A 27,182-nucleotide genomic window follows, 5' to 3' on the forward strand; every position below is an offset into this window, starting at 1 on the left:
GATAAGAAACAGTGCAGTTCATTTTAGGTGGGCCACAATGGCACGCTCCAGGCAGGAGCCCGAACAAAAAAAGGCACTCTGCCAGCCCATTCTCTTAACAGTAGTTGACCCAGGATAATGGATCGCAGCCAAAACCGCGCATTTTATTCTAGGCAGGCCAGAATGCCACGGCTCCAGATACAAGTGCTTTCTGCCTGCAGCAATATGAGATTGGGGATAACACATCACAGCTAAATAGGTGCAGTTTATTTTAGGCAGGCCACAATGGCAGGGTTCAACGGCTAACCCCGGCTCTCAGCAATAGTTGACTGGGGATAATGGATCACAGCCTCACGAGTGCATTCCATTTTAGGCAGAAATACAGTCACTGCAAAAAAGAGTAGCCCCACAAATGTAAGCTCTGCTGGTCCCCCGCCTGAGCAATATGCAATTGGGGATAACGGATAGTGCCCACACGAGTGAGATTTACTCTTTAGTGGACAAAACAGCAAAGGAAGAACCACCAGGACTGACAAAAAAAATGCCCTGTGCTGGCCTTCGGTGCTTTATGTGATCGGTGATAATGGATCACAAAATATTTTTCAACCTTTGATGGCCACAAAGCACGAAATACATACACTGTGTGTTTTCAGTGACACCATAAAGATCCGTGTCACCTTGCCTAATCCGGGATTAACTAATCCCAGGTTATTAATGATCCAGCCAGACAGACCGGGTCAGACACAAATGAGGGGCAACACTGCAAGGTCCTGGACTTGGACTGTGGTGGGTGTGTTGGGACCATGTGCACCACTATAATGGTTCTGTCCACTTTGGCGGTCGTGCTACGGCAACGGTTCATCAGCAGAGTCAAGACGTAAGTTTTTTTCCATTCCACCTTTGTCTATCCATTTTCTGTGCTGATTATCCTTCACTGCGGTCACGGGGGCAATTTATATTACCGTAAATTCCGGACTATAAGCCGCTACTTTTTTCCCTAACTTTCAACCCTGCGGCTTATTCAGTGATGCGGCCAATTTATGTCATTTTTCTAACGCCGGCTAGCGGCGCTCGAATGTTGCTACCATTAACTGCCCTGTCAAAGCTATATTATTTTTATTAAAGCTTTGAAAACTCTCTTGGTGTACCGTCTTTCTTTGTGAACATGTGTAATATGTATTTGCAACTGTATATTTTTGTAATGTATTTATTTGTATTTATTTTAGACACTTATTCTGATATGTTTTGCACGGGTGAACGAAAAATGAGGGGCGGAACAAACGCGGGGTGCCGAGTTTAAGTGGGGACCGCTAAAGGTGAGGGACAGACAAGGAAAGAAGAGGGGGTAAAAAGTTGGTTAAAGAAAAAGGAGTTGCGTGAGTAAATGTGTTCATCTGATATATTTTTCCCACGCTTACCTTTGGAAATATACACTTTTTTCCTTGGATTACTTTCAACGGGACCTGGACTCTGCAGGTCTGCATCAAACCTTAAGTACCGGTATCATTTTCCGTTCATTTTGCCGACTGTGATTTTTGGACTGTGGACTTTAATGAAGGACATTTAGTTTCAATCGCGGGACTTGAAGTCGGGTTTGGGTTAATTTTGTGTCTGTGTTACATGTTTACATGTGGGCGCATGCGGCTTATATACAGGTGCGGCTTGTGTATGTACAAAATCGGTTTTCCTCTTCAAATGTGGTGGGTGCGGCTTATAACCAGGTGCGCTCTATAGTCCGGAATTTACGGTATTCCTATTATTCATATTACCGGACTATGAGGCGCAACTTTTGGCACACAGTTTCAACCCTGCAGCTTATGCAGAGATGCGGCTAATGCATGCATTTTCCTTTCTTGCTACGCGTGTTGCTGTTTTGCTTTTTCCCTGTGTGTTTCCTGACAAAACTCTTTCTTTGTACCGTGACGCTAACCTCCGTTTTGCTGATGATGATGCCGGATTGGCAGGAGAAGAACAGGAACATAGAGATCTGGTCAATCCCCTGGACAAAGCATCAAGCCAGTATTTGGGATGGAAATCTGCACAGATAAAAAAAAAACAAAAGTAATGGCTAATCCCCAAGGTATCACCAAAAACAGCAAAACTAGAAAAGAAAATCCAGGCCTTGGAGATGCGATGCTACAGGAAACTTCTAGGCATCGGCTATTTAGCCCATGTGACAAACGAAACACCATCAGAGGGCACATTGGAGCCTACCAACAGGGTTGGGTAGGGTTACTAACTGGATTACTTTCAATTACTTTTGGATTACTCCAATACCAAATATGCTAATAAAAGACAAAAGAAACTAAATATGAATAAAATGATGACTCACAACACGTGGTACGCTTTCTCTCCTGGCTTTGATCTCTTTGATCTCCGGTAAAACTAACAGTTAAAGTAACCCTACCCAACCCTGCCTACCAAGAAACTTCAGTGGTGTGGTCACGCCACAAGATCTTCAGGACTGGCCAAGATCATTCTCCAGGGCACAGTCCAAGGGGGGGGAAGAACTGGGCCCGCAACATTAAGGAATAGACTGGTGCCAAGATTGCCATGACCCAAGAACAGTGGAGAAAGCTGTCCAGAGTTGCGTCCTCGTAGGTTCCCTGACGACCCATTCGGTTAAGAGATCGGTGAACCTTGCAATAATCCACATTTCTTCGTTCCCTGTTTAAGTTTAGCATGCATTTGTCCCATAGGGGGTGATGACGCTTTGTAGGACAATGCTATACAAAATAATGCCCGCTTCCGTTAATCACGGGGTGAGAAGAAATGCAATGGCAAAGCAAAACAACCAGGAAGCACTGTCGGCGTCATTTTTATGCAGACTTATTGAGACACATGTCTCACATGTGTGCCCTGCCCTTTAAAATAGATTTTGTTTAAATCAAATGATAAAAATTGCAAAAGGTTTGCTTGTGTACAGGATATATGTTTGTATATAAGAAAGTCAGGTAATCTCAAATCATAAGATTTCTTTTTCATCCTTTTTATTTTATATTATACTTTAATTATTTTATATTTTATTTTCATTTGTATTATTTGTTATCGCAACATCCATTGCAGCCTGGTCATCCTGGAAGGGGGATTACCTCATGTACGGTTCCTTCTCAAGGTTTTTGAGTTTTTCCTTGCCCTCATGTAGGTTTTAGATCAGGGGATAGTGCATTAATGGTCTGTGCAGACCTTTGAGACTCCTTGTGATTAAGGGCCAAACAAATAAACATGACTTGACTTGAGACATGGCAACATTTTCAAGCATTTACATGCATGTCACTAAAAATTCAAGTACCGTATTTTCCGCACTACAAGGCGCACCTAAAAGCCTTTATTTTTTTCAAAAGCTGACCATGCGCCTTATAATACAGTGCGCCTTATTTATGGATTAATATTAATTCACAAAGTCTTGCAACTAAGGCAAGAAGCCGCCGACTCGATTTTCCCCCGAACGCCAAGTAGTCCGCGGTGTATGCTGGGATTTATATACCGGCGTTTCATTGGCTAACCAATGTGTCAATCATCATTTGAATGGATTACTATTGGCTAAAGTTTTTCGGAGGTCAAGGGGAGGATCCTTTTTATCATTTACAGGCTGGCATTGGCTTGAACGGCAAAACAAAGCCTGCAATTGGCCCAAAAAGACGTGTCAATCATCAGTTGAATTGATCACTATTGGCTAAAGTTATTCGGAGGTCAAGAGGCAGATCCTTTTTGTCATTTACAGGCTGGCATTGGCTTAAACGGCAAAACAAAGCCTGCAATTGGCCGAAAAAGATGAATGCGTATAGCACGTGGCTGACGACATACAGAAAGCATTTTTTTACTATTTTGTATTTGTAAGTATTTTATTCTCCTGGATTTACTAAACTCACGGATATAAGAGGACCACGGCTGCACATTATTATGAACACAACGACTTTGGTGAGCTACTCCGGCTATATATATTATCCCTGTATCTTGTTTCAGACTGAACTCGATGTTTCTGTGATAAGCGGTGCAGATAATGGATGGAATGGAGTGTCTATTTTTAAATTAAACTCAATTCCAAGTGTTTATCGTCATATGCACAATAAAGTTGCGAGCTAAAAAGAAAATAGATACTAAGGAATGGTTGGCATTTCTTGAATCCCAAGACTTTAACCTTCCGAATGATGGAATGATGCATTTGAGTGACATCGTACGGACACTGTTTCCGTATATGTCTGAGACACGTATTTGCTTCTTTGCAAGCTTTGGGAATGTTAAGGGGGTAATAAGTTGGACTGAACTATCTGACTGTTTTGTCGACGTTCCCATTGTAGCGCCTAATAATCCGGTGCGCCTTATGTATGGAAAATATAGGACCAAAAACTATTTTTTCGGGGTGCGCCCTATAACCAGGTGCGCCTTATAGTGCGGAAAATACGGTACTTTCGAATCCTTGAAAAAAACAACAGCAAGAGCATTTTAACGGATTTGAAGCACCTACAGAGTGCTTTAATGGACACCTACAGAGAATGTCAAACAAAAGTAAAACAAGCAAGTAAATAATACAAAATAAAAAATAAAAAAGAGGGGGCGGTATGTGAGGCCGATAATTATGTATAGGCAAGTCTGTAGAGGTGGGTTTTGAGTCCAGATTTGAAGGTGGACCAGGTGGCGGAATACCGGAGGTCAGGTGGTAATGAGTTCCAGTGCTGGTGGGCAGAGCGGCTGAAAGCTCTGCTCCCCATGGATAGGTACAGTGAGATGGAGGGAGGTGGAAGATCTGAGGGCGCGGGAGGGCTTGGCAATGTAAATATTTGGCTAAGATAGTTTAACGGGTTATAAAACTTTAAAATTGCTCCGTCCGATGTTAATCTATCTTCTGGAACAACACCGTGTCATTCCTAATCCGATATTTGATGACGAATACGCGATGGAAATGCCAAGCTCATTATAGCCGCAACGTCGCTCGGTTATGGATGTCCTTAGAGAAAATCGTTGCAGATTTGTGTTTGCGGCGCTATTACGGCTCGGTCGTTATAGCGATAAGCCACCGTGGCACATGTGCTCACGTATGGAAATCACGATTGTTTGCTGAAAAGGACGCGTATTGAAACTCAGCCGATCGCAGCTGCGATTTCACAATTTCACGCGAAATATCGCTTTAGTATCTGACCCCTTGACAGCTCGTTTCTACTCACAGCTTTCCGAAAGAGTCCCGGGAGGGGGCGGCCACCGATGCGCACGCCGGTGAGGCTAAGATGTGATGCAGGATGGGGAAACGGTAAAAAGCCTTTATTACGTTTGTTTTGACGGCCATGCTGGTGAATAAATGACATTTGTGGGAGTGAAGCAGATATTTACTTTGCCTGACATTTTTGAAACGGTGAAAATCAGGACAAACAACAAAAATAATGGTAGTATTTTTTTAAGGACTACTATATTAAAAAGCCAAATGGACCGTCTTCAGCACAGTTCATAGTTTCCCCACTCTTGTTTTAAATCCAACATTTTTTTAAACAAAGTTTTACATTTATCAGAATCATTTTTGTTGGCAAACTTTGGCAATTTTTATTATTATTCTAAATTGTAATTTCGAATTTGTCTACATCCTGCCAAATAAAAAAATAAAGTAAAAAAAAAAGAAACAAAAATATAAATGTGAAAAGCTAAAAAAAATAAAGTAAAAATATATTAAAAAAATATATTACTTTTCTTTATTATACATATGCATTAAAAATACTTGTGGGAATAATATAATAGTATGGAGAGACAAAAAAGCCTGAATAAAAAAATAAAATTAAAAATAACTAAATAATATGCAATAAACATAAAATAGTACATACTATAATATACAGAGAAAGTAAAGAAAATGTAAAATTAAAATATAAATAATAATTGAAATAAAATACAGATAAATGCGGAAAAAAAAAAGATTCAATTATATTCTTAGAAATGTATCATTCTTTATACATGAAAAAAATTCCATCTATGTATCTACCCTGGTTATATCCCTCGAGAGGGGTGACCGACAGCAAGACAAACACATACAAAAAAACAAAGAAAAAAAGGGGAAAGTGAGGAAAAAACACACACAAAATTTTTTGGACTATGGCCAACCCAAACGCCCACTGGTTTACCCCTGCCGCATCATACAGGTGCCCTGCCCATCCCTTAGAAATTGTCCAAACATCCCACTATCCTTTTACAACACCTCTCCACTCATTCCTATCACCAACAAACATGAAAAATACAAGAAAAAACATTTCAAATATGCATTAAAAGTCAATTTATAATACTGAGAACCAAAACTGCCTGAATAAAAACAAAAACACCAAAAGGAAAAAGAAAAAACAACTACCAAAAAATGCACAATAAACAAATGAAGCACATAAGTACTGAAATGAAAACAAAGGAAATACTCAATGCCAGGCATTCTCCTTGGGCGAGGTTGTTAGAATAGAATAGAATAGAATTTACTTTTATTGTCATTCTTTGTAACCATGCACACAGAACGAAATGTCGATACACCTGACCCGTACAGTTAAACTGTAGCGAGCCGATGCAGCCGCAGCCAAACAGGGCGCCGCCATTTTAGACCCAACTGCTGTGTTGGGAGTCATTAGGTGACCAAACCCCCCCAATTCCAACCCTTAATGCCGAGCGCCAAGCAGGGAGGCAATGAGTACCAATGTTGTAACTCTTAGGTATGACTCGGCCGAGGCTCGAACCAGCAACCTCCCAGTCTCGGAGCGGGCGCCCTACCACCTAGGCTACCGAGCTGGTTTGTTGGGGTTGTTAGTGAGCCGAAAGTGCCGCTTCCTGAAAAAGAGCCTGTATTCCCATCACTCATCGCTCATCCGAAAAGGGGCACTAAAAAAAACACACCCTGCCTCACCAGCTTTCACCACCGATGGGCAACACTTATACACGCTCGGCAATGCCGGGCCATGTCTTTTGATTCCAATAGTAGAAGCAGCCAAATGTGCCAGGCACCCAAGAAAAAGATAATAATGATACCAAGAGTAAGCGCCGATGGGGAAACCAAATCCCGAAGGAAGTGTTGAAGGGGGTGGTTAACGTGGTAGGGGTGGAGACACTAGTCTTCAACAAGGAGGGAGTCTAGGAGCAAGAGGCGAGGCAAGGGGTTAGCAGGACATTCAGGCAAAATTACCGTATTTTCCGCACTATAAGGCGCACCGGGTTATAGGGTGCACCCCGAAAAAATAGTTTTTGGTCCTATTTTTGACATACATAAGACGCACCGGATTATAAGGCGCTACAATGGGAACGTCGACAAAACAGTCAGATAGTTCAGTCCAACCTATTACCCCCTTAACATTCCGAAAGCTTGCAAAGACGCAAATACGTGTCGTAGACATGTGCGGATGCGGTGTCCGTACGATGTCACTCAAATGCATTGTTCCATCATTCGGAAGGTTAAAGTCTTGGGATTCAAGAAATGCCAACCATTCCTTAGTATCTATTTTCTTTTTCGCTCGCAACTTTACTGTGCATATGACAATAAACACTTGGAATTGAGTTTAATTTAAAAATAGACACTCCATTCCATCCATTATCTGCACCGCTTATCACAGAAACATCGAGTTCAGTCTGAAACAAGATACAGGGACAATATAAAACCCGGAGTAGCTCACCGGAGTCGTTGTGTTCATAATAATGTCCAGCCAATGTCCTCTTATATCTGTGAGGGTAGTAAATCCAGGAGAATACAATATTTACAAATACAGAATAGAAAAAAATGCTTTCTCTATGCCGTCAGCCACATGATATACCCATTCATCTTTTTCGGCCAATTGCAGGCTTTGTTTCGCCGTTTAAGCCAATGGCAGCCTGTAAATGATAAAAAAGGATCCGCCCCTTGACCTCCGAATAACTTTAGCCAATAATGATTGATTCAAATGATGATTGACACATTAGTTAGCCAATGAAACGCCGGTAAATAAATCCCAGCATGCACCGCGTACTACTTGGCGTTGGGGGAAAAATCTAGTCGGCGGCTGCAAGTTAGTTGGAAAACTTTGCAATTTTAAAAATGATCCATAAATAAGGCGCACTGTATTATAAGGCGCATGGTCAGCTTTTGGAAAAAAATAAAGGCTTTTAGGTGCGCCTTATAGTGCGGAAAATACGGTAGGTGACTGAATCAAGACAACAAATTTCACTGGTGAAATGTAGATGGGTTTCGACTTACCTCGAATGATCGACGTTAAAGTACTAGTTGCATGTGTCCCGCAGCTTTTGAAAAGCAGCAGTCTTGATCTATTGCACCCTGGTTATGGTGGAAGGGGGATTACCACTTGCGAGGCCCCTTCTCAAGGTTTTTGAGTTTTCCTTGCCTGCATGTTGGTTTAAGATCAGGGAATGGCGTCATTGTAACCTGTGCAGTCCATTTTGTTATAAAGGCATCACAAATAAATGGAACTTGACTTGAGGCAGCTACAGCTGGGTTGATGGTGATCCTCCCCACTTTTACCGGCTGAGTTGGAAGGCTGGCCCAGCAGTAAGGAGAAGGATCAGGGACCACTTTCTTGGCAGGGGTGTGGCATAACATCACGTTTATCAATTTCGTTAGTATTTATTGGGGTTGCCCTGACACCAAAACCTAGCTAAAAACGCTCTCAGGGCCCTAAAGTACAACTGTGTACATTTTCAAGAAAAGGGGTTTAGCCTTTTCTGAGCCTGTAAGCCACATACGAACACACACACACATACATATACATATATACATATATATATATATATATATATATATATATATATATATATATATATATATATATATATATATACATATATATATATATATATATATACCAAAGATCCACATCCATGCTGGACTGGATGATGAGGTTTTTATTACAGTTGCTGCAAATGAATGAGTCACAACACAACGCATGGTAAGCTTCTCTGTTGGCTTTGATCTCGTTGGCAGAGCTTTCTTTTCAGTTTACATAAAATACATTTTAGAATATCAATCATCACAATACATTTTTACATCCATTTTAAGAGATCGTATAGTGTTTTTTTTACAATGAATTGAACACATTTTCTTTAGTCTGAATTTTAACCAACATCATCCTTTTTATATGTATGAGAAAATACAAATAATAACAATAATGAGTATAAAAACGGGTACAATTTACCTGCAAATGAATGAGTCAAAACACAACACGTGGTAAGCTTCTCTGCTGGCTTCGATCTCTATAAGGGGAATTAGCATTTTAGCACAATATGCAACGTCCGGCAAAACTAACATAAAAGGCGACAGAAACAAAACAAAAATAAATCCAAACAGCTTGACAACATCAATCACTTTCCTGTGCATGTTGAGAGATGTGTCAGCTGTGGTTTTAATGTTTAAAATCAACTTTTTGCATAGCACCAAAAGATGGTGTCTTACCGTTGGCAGCTCGTTGTAGACTGCCAAAAACCCCTACCTTCCTGTCGCAAAGTCTAAAGCCAAACCAAACCTTACCACATACCAGCAGGTGGCACTGTTGGACTCATCATTGCAGGACACTTATACACAAACTATACAACATATTTCAGAAGCAATTTCAATAAAACAAAAGTTATTATTACACCCGTTACATATATAATTTCTCAGTCATTATATCTGCATAGCCGAGTCGAGTGAGTTTCTGTTAGGCAGTAAACCGACACCATCGAACGGCGGCGTAAAGAGATCAGTTCCGAGTCTCGAGTGACACATACTTTGCCTTGTCTTTGAGCAGCACTGTGGCCCCGAACGCCGTCTCTGAGGGCCCCTCATGGCGAAGAAGGTGAGCGGCCCCTCTCAAGATGCCTCTTTTCCTCAACATTGGCGAGATCTGCGAGAATGGAGCATCGAGAAGAGGCAGGACCCCGCGGTAAGACCTTTTGTATGGTATATATATATATATATATATCAGTGTTCATTTTACCTCTGAAAAGTGATGGGTCCTGGGCAGTGTTCCCTCTAAGCTGCACGCGTGTGCAATTGCGCACTGCTCGCACATTCTCAGCGCACAAGAAAATCTAGCCGGCGCACAAAAATCAGGGCTCGAAATTACTATTTATGAAGCGACTTAAGTGCATGAAGGTCAAAATACACGGGTTCCCCTGACGTTGTGTCCTAAATGCTGTATTTTGAAGTCGAGTCGAAGGAGAACGAAGTTGATTAAAGTTAGTGGAGTTTGTCGGGGAACCGGCTTCTTCGGCTCGGCTCACTAAAAGGAACCGGCTCTTTCGGGTCCCAAACGGCTCTTCGGGTTGTTTTTGCTTCTTTCATCCCAACATGACCAAATAATATGCAAAATTATGCACAAAATGACTTAAAGGAAGGGGGGAATAGAACAAAAAAGAAAAAAATACCAAAATGAAAAAGTAGTGAATAGCTGAGAAAAAAAGAAACAAAAGGAAGAGAAAAAGAAGGAAAAATTTAGAAAAAAGCCAGAAAAATAAAAGAAAGAAATATAGGAAAAAAGTAAATAGAGAACAAAAAGAAAAAAGTAACAGCTCGGAAAAAATCAACACAATGAGATTTTTTTTTAAAGGAATTTAAAAAAAATAGAAAAAAACACGGAAAAAAGAAGAAAAAGTATGTGTTGCATTCAAATCATTTCCAATGATATCAAGTGAATCTTGTTGCCAACATTGTACTTCCACTAAAAAATGTGATTAAGTACAGTTCTGTATCTTGCAACCGACTCAATAAGCCCCCCAAAATGTTAGTATTATGCGACAAAATATATCAGGAAATAAAAAGCAATGGATATCTTGTGAAAGAATTGTAAGAACAAACAACGCTTGTAGGCCGTACAACCTTTGCAATAGTACATGAGTCAATTCATTCAAAAGAGAAAAATCATTTTGCATTGACGGAAACTCAGCAAGATGTTACTTGATGTCAAGTTTTGGACATGTTTGATAATGAATTATCTCGCCACACTTGGGATTACGGTTGCTCACTGTTGTTTCAAGCGTTGCTCACCGACTTTGTGTGAACACTCAGACCCGTAAGGAAAATCACAGGGAACATTGGTCCCGGGGACTCGCATGCTCAAAAATCTATGAGTCCCAACAGAGATCTATGGGTCCCCAAAATTTAGAGTTATCCAGGTTGAAATCGTAAACCGGCGACAAATATATAATTAAATATATAAACCTATATACTCAGTCTGTTTTAATCATCACACTTAATTCAAAGCAGTTCTCACTTCAGATTTTTCAGTTCACAAAAATATTGTACATTATACAAAATAATATTGCTGAAATATGAGTCTATATATTCATGCAGTTTTAATCACTCCAGATTTTTCAGTTCATATATTCTTCGTGGTTTGCTGTCCCGCCACAGTTGTAATGCCTTCTCAAGGTTCAATTGCAGCAACGGAATTTCCATAGCTAATTTGTGGTTTTCATTGTCATGGTGCCGATCCAATGTGCTTTTCTGAAAGTTCGTATTGCGAAATGATTGATGCAATCCAGTTTTTTTTGTCACGATGGGTACACGCATCACAGAACATGTAGCCTCCATTATCATCCTCCTCATAGCGTAACCAGGAATATAATCGAGTCCATTTTAGAATACTTTTCTTGCTAGTATTATTTTGTTTATTATCTTTCGTCGAATGGTTCGCAAAAATTGAAAATCCGCCAAGTAGCGACGCCCCTTTAAAAATGCTTTATTATTTTATTTTATTATTATTATTTTTTAGACCTGCGTAGCTCTAAACCCGCAAACGTGGAACCGCGAAGTAGCGAGGTCCCAATGTATATATATATATATATATATATATATATATATATATATATATATATATATATATATATATACACACCGTAAATTTCGGACTATGGAGCGCACCTGATTATAAGCCGCAACCCCCACATTTTAAGAGGATAACCGCTTTTGTTCTTACACAAGGCGCACCTGTATATAAGCCGCATGCGCCCATATTAAAACATGTAACACAATCACAAATTTAACCCAAATCCGACTTTGAGTCTAAAAACCACAGCCGGCAAAATGAACGGAAAATGATACCGGTACTTAATGTTTGATGCAGACCTGAGTCCGGGTCCCGTTGAAAGTAATCCAAGGGAAAAAAAAATATATTTCCAAAGGTAAGGGTGTGAAAAATATACATCCACTATTGTCCGCTGCGTCCACAAACACGTCTCACCTTTACTCCACTTCCCGTCAGCCCCGGTTGTTTTCGCCCCTTCTTTTTGATTCGCCCATGGAAAACATATCAGAATAAGTCTCTAAAATAAATACATTACAAAAATATACAGTTGCATATACATATTATACAAGGTTACACATATTTACAAAGAAAGACGGTACACAGAGAGAGTTTTCAAAGCTTTAATAATAATATTATAACTTTCATCCCAAACCGTGCCTGTGAAGGGTAGCAAAACACTACTAGCAACACGCTGGCAAATCAGTAAACGGCTCTGTTAAAGAAACATACCGTACTTGTAGTAATCACGGTAAACCGTCCTCATCTTCCTCCTTGTAACTGACATAATCAAAGTCGTCTTCCCCAGTATGGGAAAGAGGCTAAGCCATATAGCTCCCTTAATCAAAGACACGCTAGCAACACGTTCGCAAAGTAAAGTTTACGCGCAGTAGCTCTATTTCCTTCTTAATCGGACTGCTCGATTGCGTTTAGCTTGAAAGCTGCGTCATGTGCCTCTCTTTTTGCAATTTGCATGGTGAGGATATTTTTACGCTAATTTAATCTGTGCACAAACTAAGAAGTTGCAGTCTTCCTCGGCGCATATATTCCAACGGTCTAAATCTTACCTTTTGTACTCGAGCGCCGCTGGTGGCCGCTAAAAAAATGACATAAATTGGCCGCATCACTGAATAAGCCGCACTGGTTCGACACCAAAAGTATAAAATGAGAGCATTCAATTCGTTAATCATAATAATTTAGGAGCTGAAAAACGGACAAAAAATGGATGTAAGATGACACTAGTTTGCAGCAGACCACACAGTGCCATCTAGTGGTCAAAGATTATGCATTGGGCTGGATTTTTTAGACCCGATATTACCTCCACTTCACAGAGCAGGTATGTCAATATCATTTTTAAAGAGACTTGTTTTACTTGGTTAACAGCAGGGGTGTCAAACTCATTTGAACTCGGGGGGCCACACGATAGAACAAACAATCTCTCGGGGGCCGGTCTAGTAGATTAAAGAGAAAGAAAAAGAGAAATAAAGAAATAAGAGAAAGAGGGAGGGAAAAGGAGAGAGGGAGAGAGAGAAAGAGAGAGAGAGAAAAGAAATCAAAATAGAAATAGTGAGAGAGGGGGGAAAGAAAGAGAGCGAGAAAGAAATCCAAAGAAAAATAGAGATAGAAATAGAAATAGTGAGAGAAAAAGAGAGAGAGAAAGAGAGAGAGAGAGAGAGAGAAAGAGAGAGAGAGAGAAGAAATCAAAATAAAAATAGTGAGAGAGGGGGGGAAGAAAGAGAGAAAGAAAGAAATCCAAAGAAAAATAAATATAGAAATAGAAATAGTGAGAGAGGGGGAAAGAGAGAGAAAGAAATAAATCCAAATAGAAATAGAAAGAGAGAAGGGGAGAAAGAGAGAAGGGGAAAGCAAGAGAGAGAGAGAGAAAGAGAGAGAGAGCGAGAGAGAGAGAGAGAATAAATCAAAATAGAAATAGTGAGAGAAAGTGAAAGAGAGAGGTATAGTGAGAGAGGGGGGAAAGAAAGAAAGAAAGAAAGAAATCCAAAGAAAAATAGAGATAAAATAGAAATAGTGAGACAGGGGGAGAGAAAGAAAAGAATCCAAAGAGAAATAGAAAGAGAGAAGGGGAGAAAGAGAGAAGGGGAACGCAAGAGAGAGAGAGAGAAGGGGAAAGCAAAAGAGAGGAAAAGAGAGGTAAAAACACACAAAAAGAGACAAAGAAAGAGAGAAAGAAAGAAATCCAAAGAAAAATAGAGATATAAATAGAAATAGTGAGAGAAGGGGAAAGAGAGAGAAAGAAAGAAATCCAAAGAGTAATAGAAAGAGAGAAGGGGAGAAAGCAAGAGAGAGAGAAAGAAGGGGAAAGCAAAAGAGAGGAAAAGAAGGTAAAAAGACACAGAAAGAGACAAAGAAAGAGAGAAAGAAAGAAACCCAAAGAAAAATAGACATATAAATAGAAATAGTGAGAGAGGGGGAAAGAGAGAAAAAGAAAAAAAATCCAAAGAAAAATAGAGATAAAAATAAAAATAGTGAAAGAGAGGAGGAGAGAGAGAGAAAGAAAGAAATCCAAAGAGAAATAGAAAGAGAGAAGGGGGAGAAAGCAAGAGAGAGAGAAAGAAGGGGGAAAGCAAAAGAGAGGAAAAGAAGGTAAAAAGACACAGAAAGAGACAAAGAAAAAGAGAAAGAAAGAAATCCAAAGAAAAATAGACATATAAATAGAAATAGTGAGAGAGGGGGAAAGAGAGAGAAAGAAAAAAATCCAAAGAAAAATAGAGATAAAATAGAAATAGTGAGAGAGGAGGAGAGAGAGAGAAAGAAAGAAATCCAAAGAGAAATAGAAAGAGAGAAGGGGAGAAAGAGAGAAGGGGAACGCAAGAGAGAGAGAGAAGGGGAAAGCAAAAGAGAGGAAAAGAAGGTAAAAACACACAAAAAGAGACAAAGAAAGAGAGAAAGAAAGAAATCCAAAGAAAAATAGAGATATAAATAGAAATAGTGAGAGAGGGGGAAAGAGAGAGAAAGAAAGAAATCCAAAGAAAAATAGAAAGAGAGAAGGGGAGAAAGCAAGAGAGAGAGAAAGAAGGGGAAAGCAAAAGAGAGGAAAAGAAGGTAAAAAGACACAGAAAGAGACAAAGAAAGAGAGAAAGAAAGAAATCCAAAGAAAAATAGAGATGAAAATAGAAATAGTGAGAGAGGGGGGAGAGAGAGAAAGAAATCCAAAGAGAAATAGAAAGAGATAAGGGGAGAAAGAGAGAAGGGGAAAGCAAGAGAGAGAGAGAGAGAATGAGAAAGCAAAAGAGAGGAAAAGAAGGTAAAAAGACACAGAAAGAGACAAAGAAAGAGAAAAAGACAGAAAGTGAAAGAGAGAGATGTAGTGAGAGAGGGGGGAAAGAAAGAGACACAGAAAGAAACCAAAGAAAAAAGAGATATAAATAGAAATAGTGAGAGAGAGGGAAAGAGAGAGAAAGAAAGAAATCCAAAGAAAAATAGAAAGAGAGAAGGGGAGAAAGAGAGAAGGGGAAGGCAAGAGAAACAGAGAGAAGGGGAAAGCAAAAGAGAGGAAAAGAAGGTAAAAAGACACAGAAAGAAACAAAGAAAGAAAAAGACAGACAGTGAAAGAGAGAGATTTAGTGAGAGAGGGGGGAAGAGAGAAAGAAAGAAACCAAAGAAAAATAGAGATAAAAATAGAAATAGTGAGAGAGGGGGAGAGAGAAAGAAAGAAATCCAAAGAGAAATAGAAAGAGAGAGGCGATAAAGAGAGAGAGAGAGAGAAGGGGAAAGCAAAAGAGAGGAAAAGAAGATAAAAAGACACAGAAAGAGAGAAAGAAAGAGAAAAAGACAGAGTGAGAGAGAGAGAGATAGTGAGAAAAAAAAGAGAGGGATGGAGAGAGAAATAAAAGAAACACAAGTACAGTGTCTTTGTTGGAGGCACCCGGCTTTGGCAACATCAAGTGGACATATTTCAACCTGCAGCTCTTTTTTCTCTTGCGCTTCTCTGAGCATTGTCTCGCGGGCCAGGTCCAATCCCTTAGCGGGCTTGATCCGACCCGTGGGCTGCCTGTTTAACACCCCTACTCTATAGGATTTAAGTCTTGATTTTGGCTTTTAAAATGATTAAAAAAAAACAAACTACGTGTGGCAATCATCCATTGCAGTCCGTTCCTCTTTTATGTTCCACCTTCTCTAAAATAGCCCAAGCCTGGAAATGTTCTTACTTTGTTCTTTTTCTATTAATTAAAAGCTAATTCAATACACAAATGAGGACACGTCAATCATTGTTAATTAATTAGAGAATGTAAAGGACATAAAAAAGAAAAAAAATCGAGACGACGAGCTGTCAAAAGTCATTTCCGGTCGATGAAGTGAAGGAAATTAGCGTTAGTAGTCAAAAGGATTCTTCTTGCTGATCTTGACATGAAATTGAAGATTTTTAGGGTCGTTTTGTACTTTAGTCAAAGGAAATGTATCAAAATGTCAACCCTTACAGCACAGGTGTCAAACGGGCGGCCCGCGGGCCAGATCAGGCCCGCTAAGGGATTGAATCCGGCCCGCGAGACAACACTCGGAGAAGCGCAAGAGAAAAACAAGCTGCAGGTTGAAATACGTCCGCTTGATGTTGCCAAAGCCAGGTGTCTCTGTCTCTCTGTCTCTGTCTCTCTCTCTCTCTCTCTCTCTCTCTCTCTCTCTCTCTCTCTCTCTCTCTCTCTCTCTCTCTCTCTCTCTCTCTCTCTCTCTCTCTCTCTCTCTCTCTCTCACCCCTTTTCTCCTACTCTCTGTCTCTGTCTCTGTCACTCTCTCTGTGTCTCTCTGTGTGTCTCTCTGTGTGTGTGTCTCTCTCTCTCACCCCTTTTCTCCTACTCTCTGTCTCTATCTCTGTCACTCTCTCTGTGTCTCTCTGTGTGTGTCTCTCTCTTTCTCTCTCTCTCTCTCTCTCTCTCACCTCACCCCTTTTCTCCTACTCTCTCTCTCTCTCTCTCTCACCCCTTTTCTCCTACTCTCTGTCTCTGTCTCTGTCACTCTCTCTCTGTCTCTGTCACTCTCTCTCTGTCACTCTCTCTCTCTCTCTCTCTCTCTCACCCCTTTTCTCCTACTCTCTGTCTCTGTCACTCTCTCTGTGTCTCTCTGTGTGTCTCTCTCTCTTTCTCTCTCTCTCTCTCTCTCTCACCCCTTTTCTCCTACTCTCTGTCTCTGTCTCTGTCACTCTCTCTGTGTCTCTCTGTGTGTCTCTCTCTCTCTCTCTCTCTCTCTCTCTCTCTCTCACCCCTTTTCTCCTACTCTCTCTCTCTCTCTCTCTCACCCCTTTTCTCCTACTCTCTGTCTCTGTCTTTGTCACTCTCTCTCTGTCACTCTCTCTCTGTGTCTCTCTGTGTCTCTCTCTGTCACTCTCTCTCTGTGTCTCTCTCTGTCACTCTCTCTCTCTCTCTCTCTCTCTCTCTGTCTCTCAAGGACATAAAAAAGAAAAAAATTGGGGGCGGCAGTAGCTCAGGAGGTAGAGCGATCGTTTTAGGATTAAGGGATCCCAGTTCGAATCCCGGCTTGTCCGTGTTACATATCAAAGTGTCCTTGGGTAAGACATTGAACCCCCAATTACCCCCAATAAGCAGGTTAGCGCCTTACATGGCTGCACAGATCACGGCCGCTATTGGGAAATGTGAAGCACACTGTAAAGCGCTTTCGGAAGTCTTGACTTGAAAAGCGCTATATAAATGCAGATCATTTCATTTCATTTCTCTCTCTTATTCTCTCTCTCTCTCTCTCTTTCTCTCTTTTCCACCCCTTTTCTCCCACTCTGTCTCCGTCTCTTTCACTTTCTGTGTCTCTCTTTTTCTCTTCCTTTGTTGCTCTTTGTCTCTTTCTCTCTCTGTGTCCTTTTTCCCTTTTCTCTTTCTCTCTTCATACCCTTTGCGCTTTCTTTTCTCTTTTCTCTCCTTCTGTCTTTCTATTTCTCTTAGGATTTCTTTCTTCCTCTCCCTTTCTCCCCCCCCCCCCTCTCTGACTTTTTATCTTTTGTTTCTCATGTTCTCTCCCTCTCTCTCTTTTTCTTTCTTTGACCCGCCCTCTCTCCTTTTCCCTCCCTCTTTCTCTTATTTCTTTATGTCTTTTTCTTTTTCTTTAATCTACTAGTCCGTCCCCCTACAGAATGTTTGTTGTCGATGTCATATGGTGGGGAAAATTCTGGATTGGTCTCTCAGGAACCGTCCTCTTATGGTTCAGATCCTACCTCTCAGATAGGACGCACAGTGTTAAATATGGTGAAATGACATCTGAGTCCTTTAGTGTTAAATGTGGTGTTCCGCAGGGTTCAGTACTTGGCCCCCTTCTTTTCAGCATTTACCGTAAATTCCGGACTATAAGCCGCTACTTTTTTCCCAAATGTTCAACCCTGCGGCTTATTCAGTGATGCGGCCAATTTATGTATTTGTTCTAACAGCCGCCAGCGGCGCTCGAGTCCAAAAGGTAAGATTTAGACCGGTGGAATATATGCGAGTGTGTTGCTAGCGTGTTTTTGAATAAAGAAGCGTAGGACGACATCTATATGACAAAGTCTCTTTCCCATATTGGGGAAGACGACTTTAATGACGTCAGTCATAAGGAGGAAAATGAGCACGGTTTACCATGATTTTTACAAATACCGTATTTTTTTTTAACAGACCCGTTTCCTTGTGTTGCAAGCGTGTTACTAGTAGCGTTTTGCTACCCTTCACAGACACGGTTTGGGATGAAAGTTATAATATTATTATTAAAGCTTTGAAAACTCTTTCGGTGTACCGTCTTTCTTTGTAAATATGTGTAACCATGTATAATATGTATTTGCAACTGTATATTTTTGTAATGTATTTATTTTAGAGACTTATTCTGGTATGTTTTCCACAGGCGAATCAAAAAGAAGGGGCGAATACAACGGGGGCTGATGGGAAGTGGAGTAAAAGTGAGACGTGTTTGTGGAAGCAGCGGACAATAGTGGATATATATTTTCCCACCCTTACCTCTGGAAATATACATTTTTTTCCCCTTGGATTATTTTCAACGGGACCCGGACTCTGCAGGTCTGCGTCATATCTTAAGTACCGGTATCATGTTACGTTCAATTTGCCGGCTGTTGTTTTTGGACTGTGTACTTCATATTCAGTTACAATTGCGATCTTGACTCAGCCTCTTGGCTGAGAGCAAATGTCTCGGCCCCTTGGCTTTGTAGAGTATTATGGTTTGACCGATAACGGATAATGGATAATTGATAAAGAATATAGAACTACAAACCTTACAAAATCCCCCCTCAGTTACAATTGCGAGACTCAGACTCGGGTCTGGGTTAATTTCGTGATTGTGTGGGCGCATGCGGCTTATATGCAGGTGCGGCTTGTGTAAGTACGAAAGCGGTTATCCTCTCAAAATGTGGTGGGTGCGGCTTATAATCAGGTGCGCTCTATAGTCCGGAATTTACGGTACATGCTTCCATGAGGTGATATTACTAATATCAGTTTCCATTGCATAGGGCAGCACGGCGGCGCAGTGGTTAGCGCTTGTGCGGCACAGTTCATGTCATGGGAAAGCTGTCGTGGGTTCAAATCCAGCTCCAGACTTCCTGTGCGGAGTTTGTATGTTCTCCCCGTGCTTGCGTGGGTTTCCTCCGGGCACTCCGGTTTCCTCCCACATTCCAAAAAAACATGCATTTCAGGTGAATTGGACGGTCCAAATTGTCCCTAGGTGTGAGTGAGCGAATGAGTTGTCTGTCCCTGTGTGCCCTGCGATTGGCTGGCAACCAGTTCAGGGTGTCCCCTGCCCACTGCCCGGAGATGGCTGGGATGGGCTCCAGCCCCCCCGTGACCCTAATGAGGATAAGCGGTACGGCTGATGAGATGAGAGATGAGATAAAAGCGGCGTTATAATTTCATTTGAGGCTTCACTGGAGTCGTCCCCCGGACGGACGTTCATGAAATCCACCAAAGGCTGGTGTTTATGTGTTTACGATTATTGAAAATAAAACGGAGCGTTATGACCTCAGCTAGTGGAGTAATTTTTTTTTTTTAATCTCAGTAAAACAAGGATAAAAATGTTGCTTTCACCTTTTCTCTTTGTGTCCTTGAAGGTCTGGATGTTGCATATTCAAGCTGTCATGGAGTCCATGGAGAGGAAATTGGTGAGATCTCTCAAGTTGCACTGGAGGTTTTCGGTTTAGGGTCCCTGTAACTAAAACCTTACAAAATTAAAATTCGAGTGCTTGGTATAAGTTGTTCATGACAACAAACCTTTTGTTTTTTTACACTCATATGCAGCGTTCCCTCTAAGCTGCGTGCAGGCGCAATCGCGCACTGCTCTCAGCTTCTCAGCGCACAAGAAAATCTAGCCAGCGCGCAAAAATCAGGGCTCGAAATTGCTAATTAAGAAGCGAATTAAGGCAAAGTTACAGTGCATGAAGGCAAAATACACGGGTTCCCCTGACGTTGTGTCCTAAATGCGGTATTTTGAAGTCGAGTCGAAGGAGAACGAAGTTGAGTAAAGGTAGTAGAGTTTGTCGGGGAACCGGCTTCTTCGGCTCGGCTCGGCTCACTGAAAGGAACCGGCTCTTTCGGGTCCTAAACGGCTCTTCGGGTTGTTTTTGCTTCTTTAATCCCAACATGACCAAATATTATGTAAAATGATGCACAAAATGACTTAAAGGAAGGGAGGAATAGAACAAAAAAGAAAAAAATACCAAAAGGAAAAAGTAGTGAAAAGCTGAGAAAAAAAGAAACAAAAGGAAGAGAAAAAAGGAAGAAAAAATTTAGAAAAAAAAGCTAGAAAAAAAGAAAAGAAAGAATTGTAGGAAAAAAAGGAAATAGAGAACAAAAAAAAAAGTAACAGCTCGGAAAAAATAAACACAATGAGATTTTTTTTTAAAAGGAATTTTTAAAAAAGTAGAAAAAAACACGGAAAAAAGAAGAAAAAGTTTGTGTTGCATTCAAATGATTTCCAATGATATCAAGTGAATCTTGTTGCCAACATTGTACTTCCACTAAAAAATGTGATTAAGTAAAGTTCTGTATCTTAAAACCGACGAAATAATCCCCCCAAAATGTTAATATTATGCGACAAAATATATCAGGAAATAAAACCAAATAGATATCTTGTGTTTTGGACATGGTTGATAATGAATTATCTTGCCACACTTGGGATTATGGTTGCTCACTGTTGTTTCAAGCGTTGCTCACCGACTTTGTGTGAACGCTCAGACCCGTAAGGAAAATTACAGGGAACATTGCTCAAATGTTATCAGAAGAAAGTTAAAATAATCTAGAGACTGTTGGTACATATGCCTTTTTCAATTTTTCCAGTACCTTCAAAGGACGAAATCCAGTGGCAACCAAAAAAACGTTTTTGTGTTTTTTTAAGCTTTGGTGACTAAAATAAAGTCGCTAACTTTCTGCTAGCACATACTTGTTCCTATCTATAATATCTTATCTTTTGCGTCAATGGGCTGCTATAAACTGACATGAATTCTGCTTTAACAATGCGCGCACAGCTTCGATACGTCACACTTGTTTACAAACACGTGAAAGGCTCCATAGGTGTTGGGTAATAAGAGAGTTCAATATGGAAGACAAAAACAATAAATTACTGTATGAATAAAAGGAAGAAAAATAAACCAAATTTGGACTTTTTTTAACGATATTGTTTCGAAGCAGAGTGCATTCGGTCTTAGGTACTGCTGATCTTTTGCTTTTCTTTTATTTATTTTGATTTATATTTTTTGAGGTTCTGATTCTAAATTAGTTATTTTTTCTGTATTTTATCATTTTTCTGTAGCACTGAAAAGTTAATATTTCAATCTTAATTTTAATATTTTGCATCTTTAGGGATTTGTGATGTTGTTCGACTTCAAATCTGTTCAGTGAGTAAAAATTGTTTTGTAATTCACAATTTTTTGGGTAGATATTTTTATTAATTATTTTAATAAATTTTCAGGTGTTTTTCAGGAATCCCTGCAAAACATATGAAAATTACTAATTACTAAATAATTTGGTGCATAAAGTCCTATTACTATTGATTATATATCCTTAAAAAACAAAAACATCTTAAGAGCCGTTTAGGAGCTCTGCACAGAGAGCCAAGACAAAAGAGCTGGTTTTCTAAATAGAGCCGTCCTCTTGGGTGCAACCAGATGCTTCACATGAAAAAGCCACAATGAACCAAGGTGTCATTTTCACACACACAAAAATGTCTTCATTTATTGTGTGGTCTATAGAGTCAGACTGCCAAAAAACATGGCAATGGCAACAATTTCAAGAATGTTCAAGCACTTCACCTAAAATTCAAGCATTTTCCTGACCTTAAAAACACAACAATAAAATCCAAGCATTTTCATAGATTTTAAGCACCCGTACGAACCCTGAGCATTAGACAATAGTACCATCTAGCGCAGGGGTGTCAAACTCATTTTAACTCGGGGGCCACACTATAGAACAAACATTCTGTCTGGGGCCGGAATAGTAGATTAAAGAGAAAGAAAAAGAGATAAAGAAATAAGAGAAAGAGGGAGGGAAAAGGAGAGAGGGGCGGGACAAAGAAAGAAAAAGAGAGAGAGGGAGAGCGCGTGAGAAACAAAAGATCAAAAGTCGTGAGAGGGGGAAAAGAAAGGGAGAGGAAGAAAGAAATCCAAAGAGAAATAGAAAGACAGAAGGAGAGAAAAGAGAAAAGAAAGCGTGAAGGGTAGGAAGAGAGAAAGAGAAAAGAGAGAAAAGGAAAAAAGGAAGTTAGAGCAAAATAAGTTAAAAGGACACAGAGAGTAAAAGAGACAGAGACAGAGAGTGGGAGAAAAGGGGTGGAAGAGAGAGAGAGAGAGAGAGAAATAAATACAAGTACAGTGTCTTTGTGAGAGGCACCTGGCTTTGGCAACATCAAGTTGACATATTTCAACCTGCAGCTCATTTTTCTCTTTTGCTTCTCTGAGTGTTTTCTCGTGGGCCGAAATCAATCCCTTAGCGGGCCTGATCTGGCCCGCGGGCCGCCTGCTTGACACCTGTAAACTAGCGGGTCACATATCACACACTGGGGCTTTTTACTTAAGAGAGCACTCTTTTTCACATTTGCAAAAACCTCACTGACTCTCGAGTTAACTGGCATTAATTGGAGATCATCTTTGATGTTGCTGGACCTCTTAATTAAAGCAGCTTCAGAGAGTTAAAGCATTAATCTGCAGACAGCCCTCATTTTAACTGCTTCGACTCTTGAGTTAACTGTCCGAGAGCATTAACTTGAGAATGAATGCAGCTTCAGAGAGTTAAAGCATTAATCTGCAGACACCCCTTATTATATCTGCTTCAACTCTTGAGTTAACTGTCCGAGAGCATTAACTTTAGAATTAATGCAGCTTCAGAGAGTTAAAGCATTAATCTGCAGACACCCCTCATTTTAACTGCTTTAACTCTTGAGTTAACTGTCCGAGAGCATTAACTTGAGAATGAATGCAGCTTCAGAGAGTTAAACCATTAATCTGCAGACACCCCATATTTTATCCGCTTCAACTCTTGAGTTAACTGTCCGAGAGCATTAACTTGAGAATGAATGCAGCTTCAGAGAGTTAAAGCATTAATCGGCAGACAGCCCTTATTTTAACCGCTTCAACTCTTGAGTTAACTGTCCGAGAGCATTAACTTGAGAATGAATGCAGCTTCAGAGAGTTAAAGCAATAATCTGCAGACACCCCTCATTTTAACCGCTTCGACTCTTGAGTTAACTGTCCGAGAGCATTAACTTGAGAATGAATGCAGCTTCAGAGAGTTAAAGCAATAATCTGCAGACACCCCTCATTTTAACTGCTTCGACTCTTGAGTTAACTGTCCGAGAGCATTAACTTGAGAATGAATGCAGCTTCAGAGAGTTAAGGCATTAATCTGCAGACACCCCTTATTATATCTGCTTCGACTCTCGAGTTAACTGTCCGAGAGCATTAACTTGAGTTAACATTAAAGACCGAAGTTAAGATTTAACATAGAGTTGAAGCTTTAAACTTTTGATAGCCCACAACTTGACATTTGCTGAAGACACAAACGAAAGATTTCTAAAAATCCAAAATATGTCCCGACTTCTCTTTTGTTTTCCCGTCAGTGCGGATTGTCCATCTTGCGTTTTGGTGAAGAACTCGCTATCGTTTCTCGTAAACGTCTCTTCCAAATAATCCGGTTCAATACGCTCGGTCGGGTTTAACTGCCATCTCTTGTCCGTATTCTAGAACGCTTCGTTGGAGAAATCTTCTCGCCGCCGTGACGCGAAGGGAGCAGATGACGCCAAGGCGAAAGAGAAGACGGACGGCCCGGACGATATTCCTCTCGGGCGACCGCTTCGGGAATCTAGAACTCGAAGATTGTTTTAACGTATACAGTGTTCTGGTTTGCCCGCGTCCCCGCATCCTAGACGCATTCTTTTTGCCGGGGACGTATCGTGTCAAATTAACGTGCGTCCCCGGGACGCAACTTTTTTGACACCAAATTGTCATTATTACCCGATACTTTAGAATTACCGCACTCAACTTTTCGTCAGGCAGATCCGCCATTGTTGTTTTGGTCTCGCGGTTCGAGTTTTCGTCTGCACGCCGATCTCCAGTTCGAGTTGTGTAGTGAAAGGAAGTCCGTTTCTTTTTAGAGAACCGGCTTTTTCGGCTCAACTCATTCAAAAGAGCCGGCTCTCCAACGGCTCACTTGCTTTGATGCATTATATTACGAATGATTATGTTGTATAAAGAAGTTAAGAAAAAAAGGAAGTATAAAAGGAGAAAAAGAAAAAAGACAGGTTTGTGGTTATCCCTTTAAATGGTATATTACCAACAATAATTTGATGCAGAAAATGAATTCATAATTTGAATAAAAAAATGTATTATTCTACTTAATTATATATTGCATGTATTTTTTCCTTCTAGAGTGAACGTCCATTTTTGAACTTTTTTTATAATAAACCTCATTCATGTCGAGCAACTCGGTGTCTCAAAACAAAATGTTCATTAACAATATATGATATAAGGAAACACATGTACAATTTAACATGTTAAACTACATAAACACGTTTGAAAAAAAATATGGTGTAAGATTTTTTTGGATTTTGTAAGAGAAAATATGACAGTTTGTAAGGGCATGGAGCCGTGGAGGTTGACAGCTATGAGTATGCCTCCGAAAAAAACTAAGTATTAAGTGAAAATCAACACAAAATAGGTAATTTCTTTAGTGTCAGTAATAAGTCGAAACATAATGCAGAACGGCAATAATTCCGGCAGGCAGATAAATTCTTCGGAAGATCGCGGAGGCAAGGAAAACACGTGTGTTGAAGCCAACGATTCGATGAAAGAAAAAAAACTAAAGAATATCTCATCTCAGCTCATCTCATTAGCCGTACCGCTTATCCTCATTAGGGTCGCGGGGGGGCTGGAGCCCATCCCAGCCATCTCCGGGCAGTGGGCAGGGGACACCCTGAACCGGTTGCCAGCCAATCGCATGGCACACAGGGGCAGACAACTCATTCGCTCATTCACACCTAGGGACAATTTGGACCGGCCAATTCACCTGAAATGCATGTTTTTGGAACGTGGGAGGAAACTGGAGTGCCCACGCAAGCACGGGGAGAACATACAAACTCCGCACAGGAAGTCTGGAGCTGGATTTGAACCCACGACCCATGACATGAACTGTGCCGCACAAGCGCTAACCACCGCGCCGCCGTGAACACTCAATTTTGGGGAGCCATAGATCTCTGTTGGGACTCATAGATTTTTGAGCATGCTAGTCCCTGGGACCCATCACTTTTCACAGGTCAAATCAACACTGCGTATATCATAAAAATGTACATCTAATTTTAAATTTTCACTTATTGCTATGCGGGGCGGCCCGACGGCTAAGTGGTGAGTGCACGGCCCCACGGTGCGAAGGTCCAGGGCTCGATACCAGCCTCCCCGTGCGGAGTTTGCATCTACTCCCTTGCATTTCATCTAGGCACTCCGGATTCCTCACACATTGCCAAAACATGCATGTCAGGTTAATTAGATGCCTAATTGGTCCCCAGGTGTGACTGAGTGAGTGAATTGTCAGTTTCTGTGAACTGGGAACCAGTTGAAGGTGTGCCCTGCCCAATGCCTCAAGATCACAGGAGTCAAACAGGCTGCCCGCGGGCCAGATCAGGCCCGCTAAGGGATTGAATCCGGCCCGCGAGACAACACTCAGAGAAGCGCAAGAGAAAAACAAGCTGCAGGTTGAAATATGTCAACTTGATGTTGCCAAAGCTAGGTGCCTCTCACAAGGACACTGTACTTGTCTCTCTCTCTCCGTCTGTCTGTCTGTCTCTCGCTGTCTCGCTGTGTCTGTCTCTCTCTCTCTCTTTATACACTTCGCGCGTTCTTTTCTCTTTTCTCTCCTGTCTTTCTATTTCTCTTTGGATTTCTGTCTTCCTCTCTCTTTCTTTTCCCCCTCTCTCACAACTTTTTATCTCTTGTTTCTCACGCGCTCTCCCTCTCTCTCTTTTTCTTTCTTTGTCCCGCCCTCTCTCCTTTTCCCTCCCTCATTCTCTTATTCCTTTCTCTCTCTTTTTCTTTCTCTTTAATCTACTAGTCCGGCCCCCGACAGAATGTTTGTTCCATCGTGTGGCCCCAGAGTTCAAATGAGTTTGACAACCCCTGCGCTAGATGGTACTATTGTCTAATGCTCAGGGTTCGTACGGGTGCTTGAAATCCTTGAAAATGCTTGGATTTTATTGTTGTGTTTTCAAGGTCAGGAAAATGCTTGAATTTTAGGTGAAGTGCTTGAACATGCTTGAAATTGTTGCCATTGCCCTGTTTTTTGGCAGTCTATAGACCACACAATAAATGAAGACATTTTGTGTGTGTGAAAATGACACTTTGGCTCATTGTGGCGTTTTCACGTGAAGCGTCTGGTTGCACCCGAGTGTGGCCCCCGAGTTAAAATGAGTTTGACACCCCTGCTCAAGAGGGTTGGGATGGGCTCCAGAACCCCCGTGACCCTACTGAGGATAAGCAGTGCAGAAGATAAACGGATAGATGATCACCGTACACACAAACACACACAGCGACACGGACATTCTTTCTTGTTTCCCCCATTCCTAAATAAACTTTTTTCACGTGATGCAGTCGTGGTCCTCGTCTGTCTGATCCTTGACACATAAAAAGCATAAAATGTGATGGATTTAAACTGTAAATAATGTATTTTATTGTTGCATACTGTGTTCTATTCTAGCTTAGTGTGTCATTCTCGCCTAGTTCAATAGTAGTAATATTGTTGATACGATAACAAGATGTTGTAAGTCCAAACAGGTGTTGATACGATAAGATTTTGTTGTGAAAACAGATATCAAACTGTTTTTTTGTCACTCTCCCTCCCTTTAGCAGAAGAAACATGTAAATTAGGGCGTTCCTAATGCAATAAAAAGGCAAGGACAAAATATACATTTTTAGAGTGTCTAGTAGACTGCAATAGGCAGACTGGTCATCTCTCCTTGCAAGTAAGTCAAATTCACGTCTCTGTGTCTCCTTTGAGTGCAGGTTTTTATTACAAGTGT

At 40.8% G+C, this 27,182-nt stretch overlaps 1 long non-coding RNA gene across 2 annotated transcripts; it reads left to right on the forward strand.

Moving 5' to 3' along the window:
- Positions 1 to 715: 715 nt before the first annotated feature.
- LOC148360576 (uncharacterized) lies at positions 716 to 26,749 on the forward strand. 2 transcript variants are annotated; one of them, XR_015851075.1, is made up of 5 exons: positions 716 to 856; positions 5,147 to 5,227; positions 9,702 to 9,836; positions 19,738 to 19,788; positions 23,860 to 26,749. It is a non-coding gene; the product is annotated as an uncharacterized LOC148360576 (long non-coding RNA). The 2 variants fall into 2 exon arrangements; XR_015851074.1 differs by lacking the exon at positions 5,147 to 5,227 and having other exon boundaries at positions 722 to 856.
- The last annotated feature ends 433 nt before the right edge of the window (positions 26,750 to 27,182 follow it).

The sequence above is a fragment of the Urocampus carinirostris genome, chromosome 8 (genome assembly GCF_059441175.1).
Source record: "Urocampus carinirostris isolate Australia breed hairy pipefish chromosome 8, RoL_Ucar_1.0, whole genome shotgun sequence".
NCBI classification, from domain to species: Eukaryota; Metazoa; Chordata; class Actinopteri; order Syngnathiformes; family Syngnathidae; genus Urocampus; species Urocampus carinirostris.